At 44.7% G+C, this 21,083-nt stretch overlaps 1 protein-coding gene across 8 annotated transcripts in view; it reads right to left on the reverse strand.

Moving 5' to 3' along the window:
• Rev1 (REV1 DNA directed polymerase) overlaps positions 1-17,300 on the reverse strand; it is an 82,573-nt gene extending 65,273 nt beyond the window's left edge. For 2 of the 8 annotated variants that reach the window (XM_060369895.1, XM_060369890.1), the window contains exons 1-2: positions 16,965-17,164; positions 16,001-16,164 (exon numbers count right to left, since the gene is read on the reverse strand). The gene's annotated coding sequence lies outside the window, so the exon portion shown is untranslated. Of the gene's footprint in view, positions 1-15,885; positions 15,952-16,000; positions 16,165-16,964; positions 17,165-17,260 lie in introns of those variants that run through there. The other 6 variants (XM_060369892.1, XM_060369893.1, XM_060369891.1 and 3 more) reach the window with 6 other exon arrangements.
• Positions 17,301-21,083: the final 3,783 nt, after the last annotated feature.

Consider the following 21,083-nt stretch of genomic DNA (forward strand, 5'->3'; position numbering starts at 1 on the left):
AACAAACAGAAACCAAGAAAGTCTTTTTCCAAGACTGGAGAGACGGCCCAGGGGCCAAGAACAAACCGCTCTTGCGGAGAACTCCAGCTCCAAGAGCTCTGACACACTCTGGATACCACCAGCACCTACAGCCACGTGTGCACACAGCCCACCCCCACAACCAAGCACGTGCTACACACACGTACATACACATGTAAGTTAAATAAAAATACGACTCTTTAACAAAAGAACATTTCTGAAAATTCAGATTCAAATTCTGTGCTAATAGTTTAACAAATGGAGCTATCAAAAACATTTCTCTAAAAACTGGTACAGATAAAATTGGACCACATTTGATAGCAACAAGAAGCACACAATAGATGTGGGGTTAACTACTCATCAGTTACGGGGCTGGTAATTCTGTGTTAAATCAGGAAGTAAAAATACTAACTACAACCCTATTTTAATAAACTATAATACGTCATGATATAAAAGCAAAAATTTCTGCTAATCCATAAAGATAATAAAAAGAAGTAGTTTATCAGTGTCTCTGCAGTCGTATCTGCTGAAAGGTTCTTTACTCCAAGAGACTGGCCTGTTTATTTAAGTAAGACTTTCTTTTAAGGGAGGAAGGCAATGGATTAGGATACAAATACCCTGACAGAATAGTCCTCAAAACAATATGAGCTGTTTTCATCCTGTTTCAAGCAACCTTTTCAAATACAGTGTGTCCTCTTTCCTATGCCTATTCACTAAGAAGCAATGGCCTGCATTGCCAGTATTATAAGCCATCAATTATCAAGCCAGACTTGTAAATAAAATCACCTTGTTTTGACGTGATTGGGTTTTCCAAGCGAATTACTTGAAATCTTAGGTAAAGTGAGAAAGTTTCTAAAACTCAATACACAAACTAACCAGCTTACAACTTCTCTGTATCCTACATTAACAGAGATGCTATCACTGATGTAAGATATTAAGTTTGAAAATGGGTAAGGGATGAACTCATAAATGTAAAAAGCCCTTATTCCCAGCATTTAGGTATGTCCTCAAAAAACTTTAAAGTTATTTATTACAGCATGCTACCTTACAGAGTGAAAATCAAACTAGAGCGGACTGAGAAGTCCTTTGAAAACTAGAGAAAATGTTACTTAAAACAAGCATCCAACCTCTGTAACACAATAGAAAGAGCTCAGCAATGGAAGAGCTAAGCTCGAAGCCCAGTTCCAAGACTGCCACCTGGTTATGATACAGGGAGACTTTCAGGGCACTCAGCCTGACAGCTCTTCACCTATGATGAGAAATGTGACTGCCTAGTGCTCAGAAAATTCCCTTATGGAGCCACAGACGGAGAGAAAAGAACTGGAGGTAAAAATTGCAAGCAAGGAGGCTTCTGCTCTTTAAACCCACTATAAGCACGCCTCTTTCTATAAGTTTTAGAGTCTGAATAGCGTGTTCTCAAAAGTTAAAAAAACAAAACAAAACTTTGGGATAGATTGGACTGAATCAGCAAAAATATAAGTTTAAGATTTCTAGTTCTTACTTCTTATCTTCATGTGACAGGGGCCAGAAATGCCTCAACCAAAGGTTCTGCAAGCTAAAACTGCAAGGAAATATTCAGGTTAAAAAAAAAAAATTAAAGACCAGCCAAATGACTGTCAAATATAGCCCCACTCAACACGCAATAAGAGCTAGCCAGGTGACGCAAATGGAAGGAAAATGATGGAGGAGCTGGGATCTGAAATATTGACAGTAGCCTCCTGACTTAGCCTACCCACACCAGAGCCTGCAGGCTTCACCTGTGTGGATAGGAAACGTAAGCACGTGTCCTTGCTGGCTCTTGCTAGATGTCAATGTGCATGTTAAAAGGCTGCTCACACCCCATCAAAAAGGTGCACTCTGGCTGCTTAACGTGGTTACTGTTAAGTCAATCTATGGGGGGCTGGAGAGATGGCTCAATGGTTAGGAGGACTGGCGGCTCTTCCAGAGGTCCTGAGTTCAATGCCCAGCACCCACATGGTGGCTCACAACCATCTATCATGTGATCTGCTGCCCTCTTCTGATGTGAAGGCGCACGTGCAGGCCGAACACTTTATACATAATAAATAAACAAATAAATGCATGTTTTTAAAGTGTCAATTCATTTTTTGCCTATATTTTGCCTGTTTTTCTGAGGCAGGGTCTCTACAGCCCAGGATGGCCTGGAACTCACAGCTCTCTTTCTGACTCAACCAAGGTCCTAGCATCAGCCACTTTTGATTCTTAATTTTAACATTTTTCAAAGGAGCAATCTTCATCAGAAACAATCATTTTCATGCAAAAATGGTATTTTAGCTATTTACTAAAAAAAGAATTACTAATAATACCATAAATTATGAACAGTTTATCACACACTGGTAAAATTCTTCCAAATACATAGTCATCATTAATCTGTTATCTGTAACTCCTAAATATATGGACTATTAATAAGTGAAACTCAAGCTTGACGGTGCACACCTATAATTTTAACACTCAGAAGTTGAGGCCGAAGGATTACGGCCAGTTTGGACTACTTAGTAATGGTAATGGTGGTGGGTGCGGAGGGGAAAGGAAGAGGAAGCCAGGTACAGTTACACCTGTACTCACAGCACTCAGGAAGCTACGGCAAAAGGATTTCGAGCCAATAGAGGCTAGCTAGCTACGTAGCCAGACCCTGTCTCAAACCAACCAATAACCAAAATGAGTGCAGCTGCCTTTAATGACTTCGTCAGTGTCACTGCCACAGTCACACCTAGGGTCAACTGCTATCTTACCTTCACTTAACAGAATATTTGTTGACTAAAATGAACATCCAATGATTTGATGAGTGTGCACATTTTAGTAATATGACTTAACTGACAATGTGACACAAATCCAGACAGCCACCTGTGGTCACCCCCAAGAAAGGCTGATGTAAGCTTGGCTGGGCCCACTCCATCTCTCCACTCAGTAGCTTCTTTCTCTTTATGTGGCCATCAATTTTCTACTTAGGCATTTCAACTGAGGACCTAGTCGACGGCTTAGGGTACAGTGGAACTCAGGGACGCGGTATCACAACGACTTCTCTGTAAGAAGTCAGTCTTCAATGAACAGCACTAGTGAAATGGGAAACCACACGCAAAGGCAGCTGGACCCTTTATTTACACCATATATGAAGATTAACTCGAACACTTAAAATTGACTTACAGAGCAAAACTCTAGAAAGAAAAATGGGTAAACATTTGGACTGGATTTGGCAATGATTTCTTGGATATGATATAAAAAGCACAGCAACAAAAAAGTAGGTAAACTGGACATTATTCAAACTCAATACTGAAAGCAGAAGGGGGACTGACCAACTGGAGCAGAGGGGAGGAGCTGGAGTTGACATGAACAATGACGTATATACATGAAAATTCCATAATAAAACCCACTACTTTGTATGCTAACTTAAAATCTTAATTAAATTTTTTGGGGAAAAAGCAAAAACTAGGGCTGAAGAGATGGTTTGGCAATTAAAAATACTTGCTGCTCTTGCCTGGGGCCCAGGGTTAGTTCCCAGCACTAACATGGCAGCTTGGAACCATTTGTAACTCCAATTTCAGGGCGCCCGGCAGCCTCTTCTGGCCTCCACACGCACGCCGCGTACATTCACACAATGTAGACAGTCCTCATACAGAACACTCACAAAAACAAATCAATGCAGCAAGCGAAAAGACAACCTACAAAATGGAAGGAATATTTGAAATCATATATTCAAAAGGAGACTACTTAAAACTAATTTATCATTAATGACAAAAGTAACCTCACAATGAAAAGGTAATCAGGCTTGATGTACAGATGGCCAATAAGCACATAAAAGCATGCTCTCAGTTACCAATCACACAAAACCCCAAGGAGATGCCTCCTCACTCCCGAACGGACGGCTATGGGGTCTGGGGGTGGGTCTAAGGACTGAATCCAGAGGCTTGTGTACCCTAGGCAAGTGCTCTACCACTAAGCTATATCCTCAACCCTTGCTTTTTTTGAGTCAATGTAACGCAGATAACCAAGGACTCCTGACTCTCTTGCTTTCATCTCCCCAAAAGACAACGGATGAGAGTGTAGGATGCTGCTTCTGCTGTGGGAGAGAGCATGGCAGAAACTCAAATCCTTATAGCAGAATTATATTACCTCTAAGCCTGCTTCTGAGTATATACCCAACCTCAAACATTTATCTATACAGCCATATTCAGAGCAGCAGCATTTAGAGTAGCTAAAAGGTGGTGTGAGACAACAAACTAACTGTGGCATTTACACACATATCACTTAGACTTAGGATATTTAATGCATGCTACAATAGTGTCATGAAAATATTATGCTAAGCAAAAGCAGCCATTTGCAAAACTAATAAAGATAGTACATATCTTTTTAAAGCAAAGCAAAAACGCTAGGGAAAAAAAGATAAATACTCTATCGTCCCACTCACACCAGACACTTCAAGTAGTAAAGAGAAACCAGTGTGTCGGATGCTATCTGTTTGGGGGTGGGTGGCAACAGGAACCGTCTCAGGTCAGGATGAGGGACCTAGCAATGAATGATGGTGATGGCTGCTGCACAGCACACTGAGGTCACTGAACTTCCCATTTAGAGACAGTTGGGCCAAGAGATGGCTGAGCACTGGCTGCTCTTCCAGAGGACTGCAATGGGCGCCCTTGCCAGCAGGCACATGGCGATTCACAACCGTCCTCAACTCCAGTCCAGGGTAGCCTTTGCTTGCTTCTGGCCTCTGTGGTCACCAGGCATGAATGTGGTATAGAGACATACAAGCAAGCAAAACACCTTTACACACAAAATTTAAAAAAAAAAAAAAAAGACTGTCAAATGTTACATTTTTATGTTTTAAGCAATTTACCATAATTTTTAAATACTTTTTTTAAAGGCAGAAAGTTAGAAACATGCTACAGGATCAGAGATGGCAAATAGAAGGATGGGGAGCACAAAGCTGGGCAAAGAGTGGCCCTTTCCAAGAAATCTGTGCAGTAGATGCTACTACTTTATTCCTGGAATCGGGGGCAACAGAAAACCAAACACAAAGGCAACAACTTACAAGGACCACGTACTGCCTTCAGGAAAGGTTAAATAAATGGAGTACAAACCCACAGGCCTAGAAGAGTTTTGAGAGTGCCTGCACCAAGGTACCCTTATTTTGTCCATAAAGGGTTGAGGTTTTAACAACAAATCAATCAAGTTCTGCAATATGTTTAAATACAAAAACCACAGCTACTTTTTGAGATTTTGTTTTGACTTAACCATACAGACCATCAATGTTTTGGGCTATGGTTCTCAAATTTCTAAATTTTAAGAACAGAACAGCATTCTTCAATTTCATACCTCATGAAGCATAGCAGATCCGACCTACATATAAACCTTAAGTTGTTTTCATGTGACCAGATATACACCAAACTGTTCCAAGTGAAAACAAAATGAAAGGGCCTGGGAACTATTTCCACAAAAGTACAAATACTAGCTTTCATTTCTAGACTTGTTTTTAGAAATTCTAAACCAAGACAGTGTGCATTCTGAGAAGCGTGTGTATGAGTAAGATACCCTTTAGAAAAAAAATGTAAGTAATATGCCAGAATATTTTAGTTAAGTTTCATACTGACTATTTCCCCGATTTTTTAATTTATGGATTTTCTTCCCCTTCCTTTAGTTTTCTGTGAACTTTTTCCTGCTACAATGAAACAATTTTTATTCTAAATGACATACCTTCTTTTAGCTTTTAAGTCAGGGTCTCCTAACTCCTACCTCAGCCTCCCAAGCAGCTGGGATCACAGACAAGTGCCACACCCAGCTAAGTCACTATCTTGATCAACAGAAGGTATGCATAGAGCTGCAACAACTTTTTTAATAAAAGTGGCTACAAGCACTCTCCAAACCAAAAACAACAAAGAAGAAGAATGGGATTTTGGCCTTGCTCATAGCCTTTAGACTCTGGCGGTGAGTCTAACTGTTGTTTCTTGGTAGTGTTTTGTTAGACTCATCCCCTGACTTGTGTCCTGCCATACTGATAAAATACTCAGTCCTATATTTATCAAAAACTTTTCTCCTTTATTTTACTTATATTAAAAGCATATTTCGAAAAAAAATTAGAGAAAGGTAGCAGGGAAAAGCAAATTACTATGTTTTTACCTTCTAAAAAAATTCATGTTTACTAAAACAGTATTTTTTCCTTTCAGAGCTCCTCAAATTATTAGCACTGAAGCTCTTCAAATTCACCTTAATTAGTAGTAATCTTCTTTCCACACCTTTCCTAAGAACTCTACACAACTGATCTTTACAACACATCACAGACTAGACAGGCAAAGTGCTGCTGCCTTCTAGGACAGAGAAGCTGGAACACTGACCAAACTGAATTTCTACTTTGTCATATAAAATCAGGCTTTTGTTTTTAGAAACAGGGTCTCACTGGCCTGGAACTTGCCACGCAGATAGAACAAGCTGGCCTAGAATCCAGAGGTTTACCTGCCTCTGCTTCCTGAATGCTGAATTAAAGGCATGTGTTTTTGTGCCCAGTTATACTTACTTTCTTAAAAATTAATGTTCCCCTATTTTCAAATGAGAAAATAACAATATTAACATGAATTGCTACAGAAGACTACTTATACTGAATAAATCTAGTTTAGTACAATCCAATAACAACAGATACTTAGGGAACAGTGAGATGGCTCGGCAGGTGAACCTGCCAAGTTTGATAACCTTAACTCCATCCCCAGGCCCCTAGCCTTAGAGCAGTGGCTCTCAACCTGTGGGCACGACCCCTTTATAGTCAAATGACCCTTCCACAGGGGTTGCACATCAGATAGCCTGCAATCACATATTTGCATATCAGTAACAGTAACAAAATTACAGTCCGGAAGTAACAAATAATTGGCTGGGGCCAGTACAACACAAGGCACTGTACTGAAGGGTCCCACTAGGAAGGCTGAGCAGCACTGCTGCAGAGGGGAGCACTGACCCCCAAAGGGTGATTTCTAACACCCACCCACGCCCCCCACACACTAAGTGGATGCTCCTCCACCAGGGAACTTAGCATCTATCTGTGGTAGACACATTAGCAGTCATATTTTTAGTAGCATTAACGAAGAAAACCAGGCCTAAATACAAGGTCTACCCTAGACTAACTGCAACTAGTCCCTATGCCTGAAAAGTAGAGACATAAAGACAGAGGCAACTTGGTCCTGAGTCACTCAACAATCAATCAGCTAAACCTTAGTTCTTTAATATGGACAGAGTTGAACCTTACCAACTCTACAGCCTACTATCATCCTATACATTTATTTATTAAAACAAAACAACAACAACAACCACCACCTTCCTAGGCTGGAGAAAGGCCCACTGGCTCCACAGCTTTGGGTAATGAGTGTGCTAGCACCTTTGTGGTGGCTCACCACCACCTGTGACGGCAGTGCCCGGGGCTCAGATGCCCTCTTCTGGCATCCACTAATGACACATGTGGTATGAACTTACACTAACCACCATGCATATAAAATACAAATATTTTTAAAACTCCATCAACAGCTATACCATTCTAATGTATACAGAAAAAACAAAAAAGCTTTTAAGACAAACAAGTATATTAAGAAACTTTTTCTATGCTTTCCAAAAAAAGCTGTGCCTGCCCATAACACATGGCCATATTAAAAACTAACTTTATCCAAAGAGATCTTGCCTTCGGCATTTAGTTTTTGAAAAACAGTCTATATAACCCTGGAATCTGCTATTAAACATCCTGTGTGTGTGGAGGGGAGAAAGAAAACGATCTGTGGTCACTTTGGCCAGCCATGGTAGCAATCGTGTACCTGATAATAAAGTGTCAACAAGTGTCCTTCAGTGCGTCACTGTCACACTCCCCCCAGCAACAACGAACAAAGCTCCCCATATGGAGTGCCATGTGCCCCACGCACCATCGCCTTCCAACCGCACCCTTCCACTATAACAAATCCAAGTGCACACTCCAGTTCTCTGGGCTCAGCAGAGACTTAGTGGACCAGAGACTGGTCCTGATGATGCCCAAACTTGCAGCCAGCATTAGAGAGGAGGAGGGTCCAGCCCCTCCACCCTCACCCCAAAACAAACAAAACAAACAAAAACCAAAAAGACAAAAGCAAGGCCATCTAGGCAAAAAAGAAAATGGCATTATCTTCTAATTTTCAACCTTTCACATTTCCTACACCTTTAATGGGATCCAGTCAATTATATTTCCTAGGTTCCTCTAATATCACATCTACGTGTCTGACTAAGTCCTGGACAGTTAGATATGAACATAGCATAGGCAAAATGTCTACATAGTCTTCTGAAATCCCTAGAGCACCTCAAAGCAAACAGAGGAACCTGTGGCGCTGAAGAGCCTGAGAACTTGCCTTCTGTGGACTAGCTGCCTAACCCTGGACTATCACAGGCAGGAGAAAAGCCTCAATATTGTTTGCACTGGATCCAAAGTCTTTTCCAGCAGCTCAGCCTGTGCCCTAACAAACTTTAGAACAGTTAAACATTTAGTATTAGTGATTTGTTCTACATTTAGATAAACTATACACGGATTTTAAAAGACAGTGAGATGTGTAATAAACTATCTGGATGCACTGTAAGGGGAAATGCCAGCGAATATCTCTAACCTTCTTGTCACCCTGGCACAGCTTAGAATCGCCTAAGAGGAAAGCCTCTGCTAACCCGTGGGCAGTTCTCTGCAGGTCTGTGTCTCACTAATATAAGTGGGCCCAGCTCACTGTGTGAGGCACCATCACCAGGCAGATTGCCCTGTGCTGTGAGAGAAATCTAGCATAAGCCTATGAGCAGGCAATAGAGCAAGACAAAAAGAGCCCAAAGAAGTCAAATGCCATTATCATGCCTGTGGAAAAATTGGCAAGTAATTATCTGTAGGAAACTCCAAGGTTGCAGGAAACCGCAGCAAACATCGAAATCACAAGACTCGAAAGGTCACACATACAAGTCTAACAACAGGGACAAAAGAGGTGAGGAGCAGAAGTAATATCCAAGAAGGGGATTTTCTCTGGAGTGGTGGTTCTCATAGCATCACAATCACATCGCAGGCCTATGAACCTGAACACAGACCACTGCATCCCACCTTAAAGGATTCCAATGCAGAGACTATGGGTCTTTGGGTAGGACTGGGAATTGGTATTTCTAAAACACTCCCCAGTTTTCTGAAACTGCTGGTGATGGGCTGGTTTTGCTGCTATCTCAAACGTACACAGAGGTGAAGTACTGACAGAGACTAGCCCAGGAGCTCAGCCGTAAAGGGGGCATAAGGAAAAGAGAAAGTGCTGCCACAGGGTGCTCTGCTGGGACAAACTCCACAGGACACACACTACAGGTGACAGTCTCTGCTGTCTGCTCTCCCACTCTCCACCCTTCCAAATCCACAGCAGATTACTCGCTTCCTTCAAACACTGTCACCTGTAGTTTTCAAGGTAAGTGAAGTTTAAGTCATAATGCAAGGTTATCAGTGATAAAAGACCTACATAAAACTAAACATTAGAGGCACTGACGGAATGCAATCAATGCACAGAGGAAGCAATCAGACTCAGGTTGGCGAAGAAAACCAACAAAGCAACATAGGCTATAAGCTGAGAACAATGAGGAAATAATGTGTGAGCTTTTAAAGGCAGAAAGGAGCAGGGAAGGAGAGAGGAGGCAGTGATGTCAAAAAGAGAAAAATTCATAAACTATAAAAAATGCAGAGATGCTTAGGGCAACATTCTGGGATTAACTAGGAAGTAGGACACATGGCCAGATGTACTAGATAAACTGAAGCAACTGAGGAGTGTAACAGAAGGCTTTGAGTACCAACCTAAGAAGCTTAACACTTCATTTTGTGAAGGGCAGTCCAAATGTTTCCACACAAACAGCACAGACGGGGGCAGAAACCCTCATCTTGTGCATTTCACAATTTACTGTCTCCCTAAAACTCACAAGGCAAAGTGAGTATCAATGATATGCTACTAAAAATAAATTCCTTGGAGCAGCCGAAGTTCAAAAACATGATTTAACTTGGTGTTTTGGGAGATGTCTCAGTAGCAAAGGGACAGACCTTCAAGAAGGACACCCAGAGTTGGGGTGCCCAGAACCCACATAAAAAAAGCCAAACAACAGTGGCATGCGCCTTTAATCCCTGGCCTGTGAACTGGATCTCTGGAGCTCCCTGGACATCTGGCCAGCCTACCCTAGCTAGACAGATGAGCAACAGATTCTCTAAGAGCGCCTATCTCAAAAAATAAGGTAGTGAGCAACTGCAGACACAGAACACTGGCCTCGGCCTTCACATGCACACACCCACGTGCATAGCCTATACACAAAACACAGAACACTTTTCTACGGGTTCTATTTTCTGCAAGTCTCTTTTCTCACTAGTCTTTAGATTCAATATAATTGCAAATGAACACATAGAGCAGGAAATTTAAGCTGCCAAAACTTCTCGACTCTTCCCTTGCCTTCATGCTGAGACTTCTCATATACAGAAAGAAAACGCTACAATCTTCAAGGTACTCAGAGCATAATTTAAATTCAGTTAGTACACGCTGCTTCTTTTGCAGTCTGTTTGGTTTTGAGACTGGCTCTCACGTAGCCAAGCCTGGCCTTGAGTTCACTAGGTGGCTGAGGATGACCTTGATCATGATCCTCCTGCCTCTAGCTCCCAAGGGATGGCATTACATGCATCTTAATGTAATGGCTACTACTATACCTAACAGAGTCTGAGACAGTTTCAGGATATTTAATAGCAATTTTTAGGTGACAATTAGAAATAAGATTTTTTTTTATTGGTCATGAAGAACTTCAGCCTCCACTATCTCAAATCTGAACATTATCAGTACTCCCCCTTAAGCACTGAAATTCCAAACAGCAATCTTTGGACACTTTACAAGTCTAACAAATAGACTAGCAAGACTTCTATCTCAATCACAAAAATCTCACTGTTTTTTTATTCAGTAGCAATAAATTATCTAGATTTAAAAAAATTTGATTCAAAGAAATTCCAAATATCAAAATTTCCAGACAACCGAGTTTTTTTAAAATCCAGAAAGTAGCTATAAACCCAACTTACAACAGAGGCTATGTAAAGAAATGTTTGACTGAAACAAGTATCAGTCCGTGTATTAGACTCTACTGGAATGCTACAGTCCTCACGAGAAGGCAGTCCCTTCAGATTACACGTAAGACAGGGACAGCTATTTCCTCTGAAACAGTGCCTTCTGGAAAGGACAGGACAGAAGGCCCTTGAAACTCACAAGTAAAGCCTTTCCCCATGGCTGCACAAGCAGTTAATGATTTACTAGTCTGTAGCTCGATGGAAGAGCAGCTGCCTCCTAATATGCTTCATAGTTCAATTCCCAGCACAATGGAAAAAAGATTCTGTCCCCAAAGAAACTAAATCAAACTTTCAGCTACATAAGTCAGACTGTGCCTAAGAGGCAAAAATGAAATTAAGTCCATTCTTAGTAATCTCAGATGTAAGAACAATGGAGTTTAGAGAATTATATCATCATTAGAGAATGATGGGATTTAGAGAATTGCTGTATGACTGACCTTCAAGAAGTTCCTCTTAAACCTTGAGTGTGATCAAGAAAAACGAAGCCAGAAAGCAACATTCTGGTTCACTTTCATACTAGACACAAGTACAATCAAGTACAATACTCACACCGATAACTGACATTTTTTTGTCCACCCCTGCTCAAATGGAAAGCCATGTGGCCAGCTACTCAGATGTTAAACTCTGGTTTAAACACCAGAACCCAAGTAAAGTAACAACAACTGGTTTGGTGACACACACATGTGCCGAGGAGCCGGGGGATGGCACCCAAAGAACACGCCCATGGTTACCCTGTGGCTTCCACATACGCAAGCTCAATCAAAAGAGCCCTTTAGCCTTTAAAACAGTTTTTTATGAGCCAGTAAGAAAGCCCCATAGGCACAGGTTCTTACAGCCAAGACTGACGCAGTAAGTTCAATACGTGGGACCTACACAGCAGAAGGAAAATCCTGACTCTTACCAGCTGTCCTCTTACCTCCACACACAGGACCGTGCGTGCGCACACACACATAAATTTAATTTTTTAAAAGGGGGTTAAAGCATTTGTCATTAAGCATAAGGATCCGCGTTTCATCACTAGATCCCACATGGTAGGAGGACCAACTTCTCACAAATTGTCTTCTGACCTTTATATATGCACACTAACACATATAGACATATGCACACAAAATAAATTAATGTAATTAAAAAAATAAAAGGTTTTTCAAATCATCTTTTCTTGGCCAAAAAGAAAGCACAAAATTTACCTGATTGTAAGACAAAATGTTTAACTACTTCCTGGTACCAATTTTCTAAGAATGTATTACTCAGCACCATGTAACTTTTAAAGCCACAGATCACCCACATAGCAGTTAAGACATTTAAATGCTGACATTCTCTTGAGAAGCCCACTCACTCCTGTCATAGGTTCACAAAGCTTGCCTGCATACTTCTCTCTACCTCCCATGCCTGTTAGCTTCTATGTGTTTCCCATCTCCTAAGGTCCCCCTTTTAAATGTGTATTAAACTCCTTATGAATACAGTTCTGGGGTTGGAGAAGGACCCATGCTTAAAAGAACTTGCAGTGCAATCATGAGAACTGGAGGCCAAATCCCAGCATCCTGCAAACATACGTAACTCCAGCTTCCAGGGACCAGACCACCTCTTCTTAGTCAGAAATAATGAAAATCGGCCAGTAATTAGGAGGGGCATAAACTTACAAATTATAGGACAAAATAAAAACTCTGTCCACTTAAAATGTAGCTTGGGTCATGAGGCAGGGAGGAGTAGATAAAAATCCTGGTTCCTTTTGTACCATGTGGCCCAGGCAAGTACTACCATACTTACAAATCTGTTTCTTTATAAATGTGCTGACTTTCTGCGGTGCTTTTGAATATTAAATGTGAGACCACTTAGCAAAGGGCCCTGTAACACAGTCCATACATAATAATTTACAAATCATTAAATTGTGGAACAAATGCTAAAAAGACAAGCAGTAGCTCGTATTCTTTTTTTTTTTTTTTTATGTTTAAGGAACAAGGCTTACAATTCCATGACTTAAAGTTGAGACTGAGTATAAACAAAGTCACAAAAAGCCATTTTGCTAAGGACAAACGCAAAGCAAAAACATATAGTTTTAAAAGCGTAAGCGCCACAGGCAGAGCCTGAAGTGTCTAAGAATAACTCAGAGTGCACTAGCCCGAAGTGTCTACCGTTACAGTTACGGTCTCGTTTCCATAAACTTAAAAACTAGAGGCAAAGGTAGGCAGGCACAACATTCTAGGTGGCTTTAAGCTTCAACTTGAGACTCAACACACTACCTGTCGGGAAAACTCCTTGTGCAAGATGGCAGAAAACATCCCACTAAAGACGATAAAACACCTCTCGTTCCTGAACACTACAAAGTCAGACTTCCACGAGATCAAGGAGTCCCATCAAAAAACAAGAAGACCCCGCAAGCTCTTTCATCACATTTCCAGTAGGGCCTCAAGCAAAACCTATGAAAGCCACTCTGATTGGAGGCTGCAGGGATCATCACTCAGCCTCTTCTTTAAATCGAGGAATAAAAAATCTTACATACAGATTAAAGCTACAGCTGGGTCACCATTCGCAGCAGTTTTATTTGTGTTTAATTATGCAATCGTCATACAGAGAAACTATTTAAAAAGTGAAATTTATGCAGCCAACAAATTTTCACTCAAAAAAAAAAACAAATATAAAAACTAAGTCAATTTTATCTCATGCCAACAATAAAAAATGTTGCCAAAAGCCAGGCAATGTTGGTGCACACGCTTTAATCCGAGCCCTCGGGGGGCAGAGGCAGGTGGATCTCCAGTCTGAGGCCAGCCTGCAAAGTGCCTGCTTTGCAAGCACGAGGGCCCAAGTTCAGAACCTTACCCTCAGAGAACCTGGGACAAGGCAGCACACTTTCTAACTCCAGCTTTGGGGTGACAAGAGGCAGGCAGAGCCTAGGTGCCAAGCAGCCTAGTCCAAATGGCAAGCTCCAGGTGCAGGGAGAGACTGTCTCAAAAGCTAAGGTGGAGAGCAACAGCAAGACCTCAGACTTGGACCTCTGGAAACTCAGACCTACAGACTTTAACATGTATCACTCACTCACTGTAATGCTGAAGTTAGGTAACACTACAGTCATCATGCCCAGCTCAACAAAATGAGGCCCCGGAAGTCACTAGCCGCGCAGTCATGCCATCAGGGAACGGCAGCAGGCAGACCCGGACTCAAGTTGTCAAATGTTCCAATTAACTTCAGCATTCATTCAGTTAACATTTGTTAACCACAAGTCTACTAGGTACCAGGCACAGGTAGGGATAAAATTACTAATAAGTCTAATAAGAGCTCTACCCTGTAGTTACGAAGAGAGAGCCAACAAGTCTAATGGGAATAATTAAGTGAAAAGTGTATCTGATAATAAGGAGAAAAAGAGCAAAATCAAAAATAAAATGTAAATGTCATTTAAAAGCAAACAAAATAGTCAACAACAGGAAGAGAGCGAGCTGCTTCTGCTTTAGGAAGCAGAAGTTCCCTTAAGAGAAGAGTAGCAACTGAAGCTGGGAACAGCTGCCACCACCCGGAAGGGCGCCCAGCCTGACCTGACCGCCTGGCTGCCATCCTAAAGCCAAATACTGAAGACTCATGGGCTAAGGTGAAGTTGGCAGCTGCCCTGGTGGAGAGGAGAAGGGGCTCAGATTCAATTCTCTTTGTAACCCAGAACTTTTGGAGTTTAAGCAAAAAAAAGGTCAACCCAAGGTTTTTTGTTTGTTTTTCAAAAGATCCTTCTGATGTTTTGTGAGGAACAGCAAGAGAAATAAGGACACCAGTGAGGTAGCAATCCAACAACCTAGAACTCTAGACTTGAATTTGTGTGTGGTTTGCAAATAGATGAGATACTAAAAGAACCCGCAACTTGTCTCCAAACTGACGTGACTTATCACTCTTCTCATACTCTCAAGTTATGGTCAGAGCAAATTAAGCTGTTTTAAATACCCATTAGTAACCACATTAACATTTCAGTTAGCGCAGTTATTACAAGAAAGAAAAGTATAAAGTATTTTTCTTTGTTTTTCAATATTCTGTTTAACTTACCCTGCGATTTTATTTTGATTTTTGTTTGAGACGATGCAGACCCTAACTGGCCTGGACCTCACTATGTAGATCTGGCTGGCTTCAAACTCCCAAGAGATCCACCTGCCTCTGCCTACCTAGTGCTGGAATTAATAGCGTGTGCCACCGAGCCTGGTTTACACCATGACTTACAATCCCTTACATTCTAATGAAGCACAGAGAACGGAGCAACCTTCGGGATCTGCTCACTTGTAGGCAGAGCAGCTAAGGTCTCCTGGGGCTAGTTTTTCCAGGCTTCCTCTCTCCATCGCACGGGGCCTATTCAGTTCACTGCTCCAAGTTTACCACAGAAAACACTTACCGAGGACCTGCAGACTCGGTCTCATGAAGTGCCTTTCACTCAAGAACTAATTTATTAGTAGGCTACCCACGCTGGAAGATGTCTCCCAACTATGAATGAGAAGCTTGTCCAAGGTCAGACAACTGGCGGGGACAAAATTCAAACCCGTATCTAAATGCTTTGGTCTTTCAGATATCTGACTGTTAAATATAGGTGTAGGTATTGGAACTCATCAACCGGTTGTTGAGAACAGTTTTGTTTTTCTTATTTAGAATCTTAGTTTTCGGTTGCGGTTAAGGAAATGGGGTTACATATTTAAGCACATTAACTCTGAAATTTTTTATTTTTCTACCTGAGACCATGTAGAAATTAATCTTAAAAGTGACTTTCCCATTTTAACAAATTAACAAAAAGGATTATTTACCATAAAAAGGAGTAAAGTTTCATGACAAGATACACGAATTGGTACAGACTGACCTCAAATTGAGACCTACAAGACACAAACAAGAAAACGGTAATTAAAGGAAAATGGCCAGTACCTAGGCTAAGCAGGGCAGGGGTGTACTCTTGTAGACCGCATTCCCAGGTGGAGAGCGTCAGGTGAGCTTCCAAGTGTCCAGCACAGGCGGCAGCGGGAGGGCGGGGAGGGTATCCTAGCAGCATTTGCCTGGGCAGAGCCCTGTCGGTGCGGAAAAGCAGACGCCTGTTTGGAAAGGCCAACGGAGGGAGCGGTAAACTGAGCTAGCTTGCACTGCACAGGAGCAAGATTATGTATGTCTCCCTCCCCGTGCAGGGGGAACTGACATTCGCGGGGACGAGAGGAGCCAGAGCCCAGACAAATAATTTTAAGAGTTGTTCACAGTCCTGAACAGGTACAACCCCTTCTATGATGCCTCTCTCTTCTCCCCATGCCCTTTCTACTGCACGCCTGGCCCGAATTCGACGTGGATCACCTGTAGTGCTTTTGACACAATTAAGGACCGCAACTACAGGCGGGTCGGGCTCCGCAGAGCGGGGACCGGAGGGAAGAGCCCCGTCCGCGGGCCGCCACGGCGGTCTCAGCAGCGCCCGCGAGCGTGGGGGCGGCACCCGTAAGGACACTCGGGGACAGGTGTCCCGCATCTGCAGGGGACAGGCCAGCGGCGAGCAAGAGGGGAGGAGGAGACCTCGGCCTCCGGGATGCCCGAGCGCAAGCGAGACGACGAGGCCCGGGCTCCCCGGCCGCGTTCCGCCCGCGCCGCCGGAGCCAGTCAATGAATGGCCGGCCGGGCGCCGGCGCGGGAGGCGGAGGGCCGCGGGTGCCCGGGGTCGGCGCGCGCGGGAGGCCGCGCCATGGCGGAGGGGGAAACCGGAGGTCACGCGTTACATAACCCGGCGGCCCGAGCGGGAGGCCTGGGAGCGGCGCCGCGGGCTCGCGGTCCCCGGCGGCGCCTCAGGCCGCGCGGGCGGCGGCGGCGGCGGCTCGGCGCCCCTCCCCCACCCGCCGGCCCGGGGGTCGCTCACCTTCCGGGCCGCCCCGGGCCACCGCCATGCCCGGGCCCGGCCGCCTCCTCCGGCCTGGCCGCCGCCGCCGCACAGCGCCCTCGCCGCGGCCGGGAGGGACGCCGGGGAAGGCAGCCGGTCAGCCGGCCGCCGAGCCGCACCGCGCCGCGGCCCACGCTCGCTCGCTCGCTCCTCCGCTCGCTCGTCGGCCGCCGCGGCGCCCGCCCCGCCCCCGCCGCCCCGCCCGCGCGCGCCTCCCCCGCTCCCCCGCCCGCGCCTGTCGCGGCCCGGGCCGGCCGGGCTCCGCTCGCACTCACCGGGCGCGGCGCACGCGCGCTGCTCGCGCCCGGCCCGAGGCGACCCCGGCCCCGCCCTCCTCTCGCGCCGGCGCCCGCGGGGGGCAGCGCCTCGGCGGCGGCGGCACGTGACCGTGCGGCTGGCAGGGCGGGGGCGGCGCGGCCCGGGAGCGGCCGCATCCCCGCGCCGCGGCAGGGCTGGCGGCGACCGGGCCCGCTACCGCCCACTGTGGCGCGGCCCCGCCCGGGCTCCCCGGCTGCGGGCCGTGGAGGCCGCCGGGGACCGGGCCGGGCGGCGGCGGCGCAGGGTCTGCGAGGCGCGGAGCACGCCGCGGCCCGCCCGTCCGCCCCGGCACCTGGCGTGCGGCGCCACCTAGCGGCACGTGCTCCGCCGCGGCCCACACCGCCGAGCGGGAGAGCCCACCGCGCCGAGGGCTCGCCCGCGCCCACGAGCCACCCCTCGCCCCGGCCTCTGCACTGCCGGTCCCGTCTCCCACCTGCGGCCGGCGGCCTCTCCCGCGGGCGACACACTGAAAAAACTGCTTTCCCGTGCAACGGTTAAAAACAAAAAATAAAGCAGCTACACACATTTATTTTTCTGTGTTTTCCATCTTTTTGCACAAACCAGTGGTCTCGTTTCCCCGCCTCTGTGGCGTCTGTTCGGTGGGAGCCTGAACTGCGTCGTGACTGTGACAGTCTTTATTGTCGCGATGCTCCAACAAGCCAACTCCTCACCCGCCTGAGGCTCAACACTTCCGTTCCTCCACCTTAGCCAGTTGAGAAGAGTTGGCAAGCACTTAGGAAACAATCGGTGCTCCTTTGAAAAGTGATTTTGCAAACCTGAGGTTTCTTCCCCAGAAAGACAGGAGATAGTCAAATAAAATCAGTTTCTCTCGCTCCGTAGGTATGTATACATACATACATGTATTATCAATGGAATATATGTCAGTATCTGTCTCAATTTTAATCTCTCTCCCACCTTCCCTCTACTTCGCTTGCTCGCTGCCCTTTATAAATTCAACTCTCCCTGCCCCTAGAAAGTTTCCTGTTTCTCGGGCCCCACAACTGAAAAGATAGACCTGGCATAATTTCAGGAGTTTCACACCGAGCTCCCAGCTGCAACGCCAGCAGGTCGTGTGCTGAATCGCCGTTGAAAATAACAATGAGACTTAAGAGGAATTTCTTAAAAATTGCCTCTTCACAGCAGTTATTTCCACTAAGGAAAATGACAAAACTTTACTTTTTAAGACTGAAAAATAACCTGTGAACTCTATAAGGAATGGGTCGTTGCATTTCAATTTTAGTTTTGTTCCTATTCTTTCATAATCAAAAGTTGCTTTTTCTGTATTTTCCCAAGCAAAAAAAAAAAGGAAACTGACCATCCTACATTACTTTCGATTGCTGTGACAAACGTTGTGACCAAAAGCAATTCGGGGAGGAAAGGGTTTATTTTATCTCAAAACTTACAGTCCACGGTGAAGGGAAGTCAGGACAGGAACCGGGAGGCAGGAACTGAAGCAGAGACCACGGATGAACCCTGCTTACTGTCTTGCTCCTTAGGGCTGCTCATTTTCCTTTCTTCTACACCTGCCCAGGGGCGGCACTGACCAGAGAGTAGGCCGCACCCTTCCCCATCAATCACCAATCAAGACGAAGCCGCACACACTTGCCCACAGGCCGATCTGATGGGGGCGTTTTCTCAATTGAGAGTCGCTCTTCTCAGAAGACCTTAGCTTGTATCAAAATGACAAAAAGTAACCCCCACACCTACAGCAGAACAGTATAAGCTGCGCCTAGTAAGAACTAGTGTGCAGCTCCTGGAAGGAAAGAAGATGTCTTTCTCTGTAAAAGAAACAAAATGTAGCAAACTCCAGAATCCTTGCACAGGGTTTATTTTTATCTATTTCAGGATGTTCTTATTTCAAGTTTATCCCATCATCCACATTCATTCACCCATCTATTTATTCTCTTAATTTATTTACTTTTACTTTATGTTCAATGGTTTTTAGGCTGCCTGTGTGAGAGGGTAGGATCCCTTGGAATGGGAATTAGAGCTGTGAGCTGGGAATTGAATCTGGGTGATCTTGGAGAGCAGCCAGTGCTCTTAACGCCAAGCCATCTCTCCAGCCCCCATTTATTTCTTATCAAAACAACTTTTCTTATCTAAGGTGAGCTGAGACAGCAACTAAGATGGCCCATCTGGACTAGGCAATGCTCTGGGGATCTGTGCTTTTTCACTCCTTTTCTAAGCTACGTTAAGATTGATTTTTAAAAATTCAGTCATTACCGACACCTTAAGAGGCCTGTGAGACTGCAAGCCAGTGACCCTCTTAGGGTCATGGATAAAGGACATGACTTCTGCTCCTCATTCACCTTGTCTCTGGCAGTAAACGCCTTGGAAAATGCACATCTCACCTCTCAAATACGAATCTATAGATTAGAGAGCATGAAGCTTTTTTAAAGTTTGTACTCGAGCCCCTGGGAGTGGTCTGATCACGGTGACCTTGTGACCATAGGTTTTGCTGATTATTACAAAGCATTCCGTCCATTATGGTGAAATAACAGGCGGGCGGGCCCCAAGCCCACATGAGGATGTTGGAAGCAGTTGATTTGCCGGGATTTAATTCATTCAAACATACACACATGTTCATAGTTAAACAACACAGCTCACACATGTCATGGTGGCCCAATAGTTAGTCATGGTGTGCATGTGGTACGACCCTTTACTGCACCACATCTTTGGGGCCAGTGGACAGACACACTGATTTCCTGTCTTCGGAAAGCGTTGAGTGTGGCGAGAGAGGCAACAGCTGCAGGACAGGTTCAGGGCCACCATCTGAGGCCACCACGGGGCACAGCAGGAGCCTGTCAGGAAGGTTACAGCACTCAGACACTCACGGAAGCTGTTGAACTGCCGACTAAGTGGGTGCCAGGACCGGAGGCAGTGGCTCAGACCATCGCCGTGATGCCACCCCGCAGAAGAATGAGCGTCGCCCAGTGCGCTTAGCTCTAGCAGGGGTTACCTTACTACCGGGGGCACCCAAGCTCCCTCATCCCTAGCATATGACTCAAGAAAGGTTTTCATATCACAGGCCAAAATAAGTATCCAACACTGCTATTAAAAATAAAAAGGGCCAAGTAACAAGTATTTGTTATCTAACTCATGGGGCAAACTGAAATATGCTTAAATTAAAAGCAAAACTAAGATTTTAATTTACTGATGGGACCTCTGTAGCCACGGGTCAGTGCTTGATCTCTCAAACTTTTGGCCACGGGACAATATCACTATTGTTTCAGATCGTTCATTGGCAGGAAAATATTAGGCCCTGCTCTCCTCTTTATCTATCATAATTAAACAGACAGGTTCCTTGCTATGAGTGGAATCCCTTAGGAGAGGGCTAATAGCCAGAGTTTTCCCTCAGTAGAAATATATTTCCCCCTATGTAAGTTGGCAGTGTTTTTGTTTTTGTTTTTGTTTTCAGCCCAATGTCCTCTCCAACATCTGGCCATGAAATGTTTCAGCCTCTATTGATAATCTTAGTCTGAATCAGTTATTTCACTGAGTTGTACTGATTTTTTTTTTAAATTACACATTCCTTCTCTGTTTACAGGCTGCCATTCTTCTTTAAAGAATCTGCCTTGCCAAGCATGGTAAAGCATGCCCTTAATCCTAGCACTCAGGAAGCAGAGGCAGGCAGATCTCTGTGAATTCAAGGCCAATTTAGTCTATAAATTGAGTTCCAAGACAGTCAGGGCCACTACACAGAGAAACCCTGACTTGAGAAACTGAAAGGGGAAAAAGAATTTGTTTTTATCTTTATCCACTGGAATAAAGAATATTTTC

The sequence above is a fragment of the Meriones unguiculatus genome, chromosome 16, assembly GCF_030254825.1.
Source record: "Meriones unguiculatus strain TT.TT164.6M chromosome 16, Bangor_MerUng_6.1, whole genome shotgun sequence".
NCBI classification, from domain to species: domain Eukaryota; kingdom Metazoa; phylum Chordata; class Mammalia; order Rodentia; family Muridae; genus Meriones; species Meriones unguiculatus.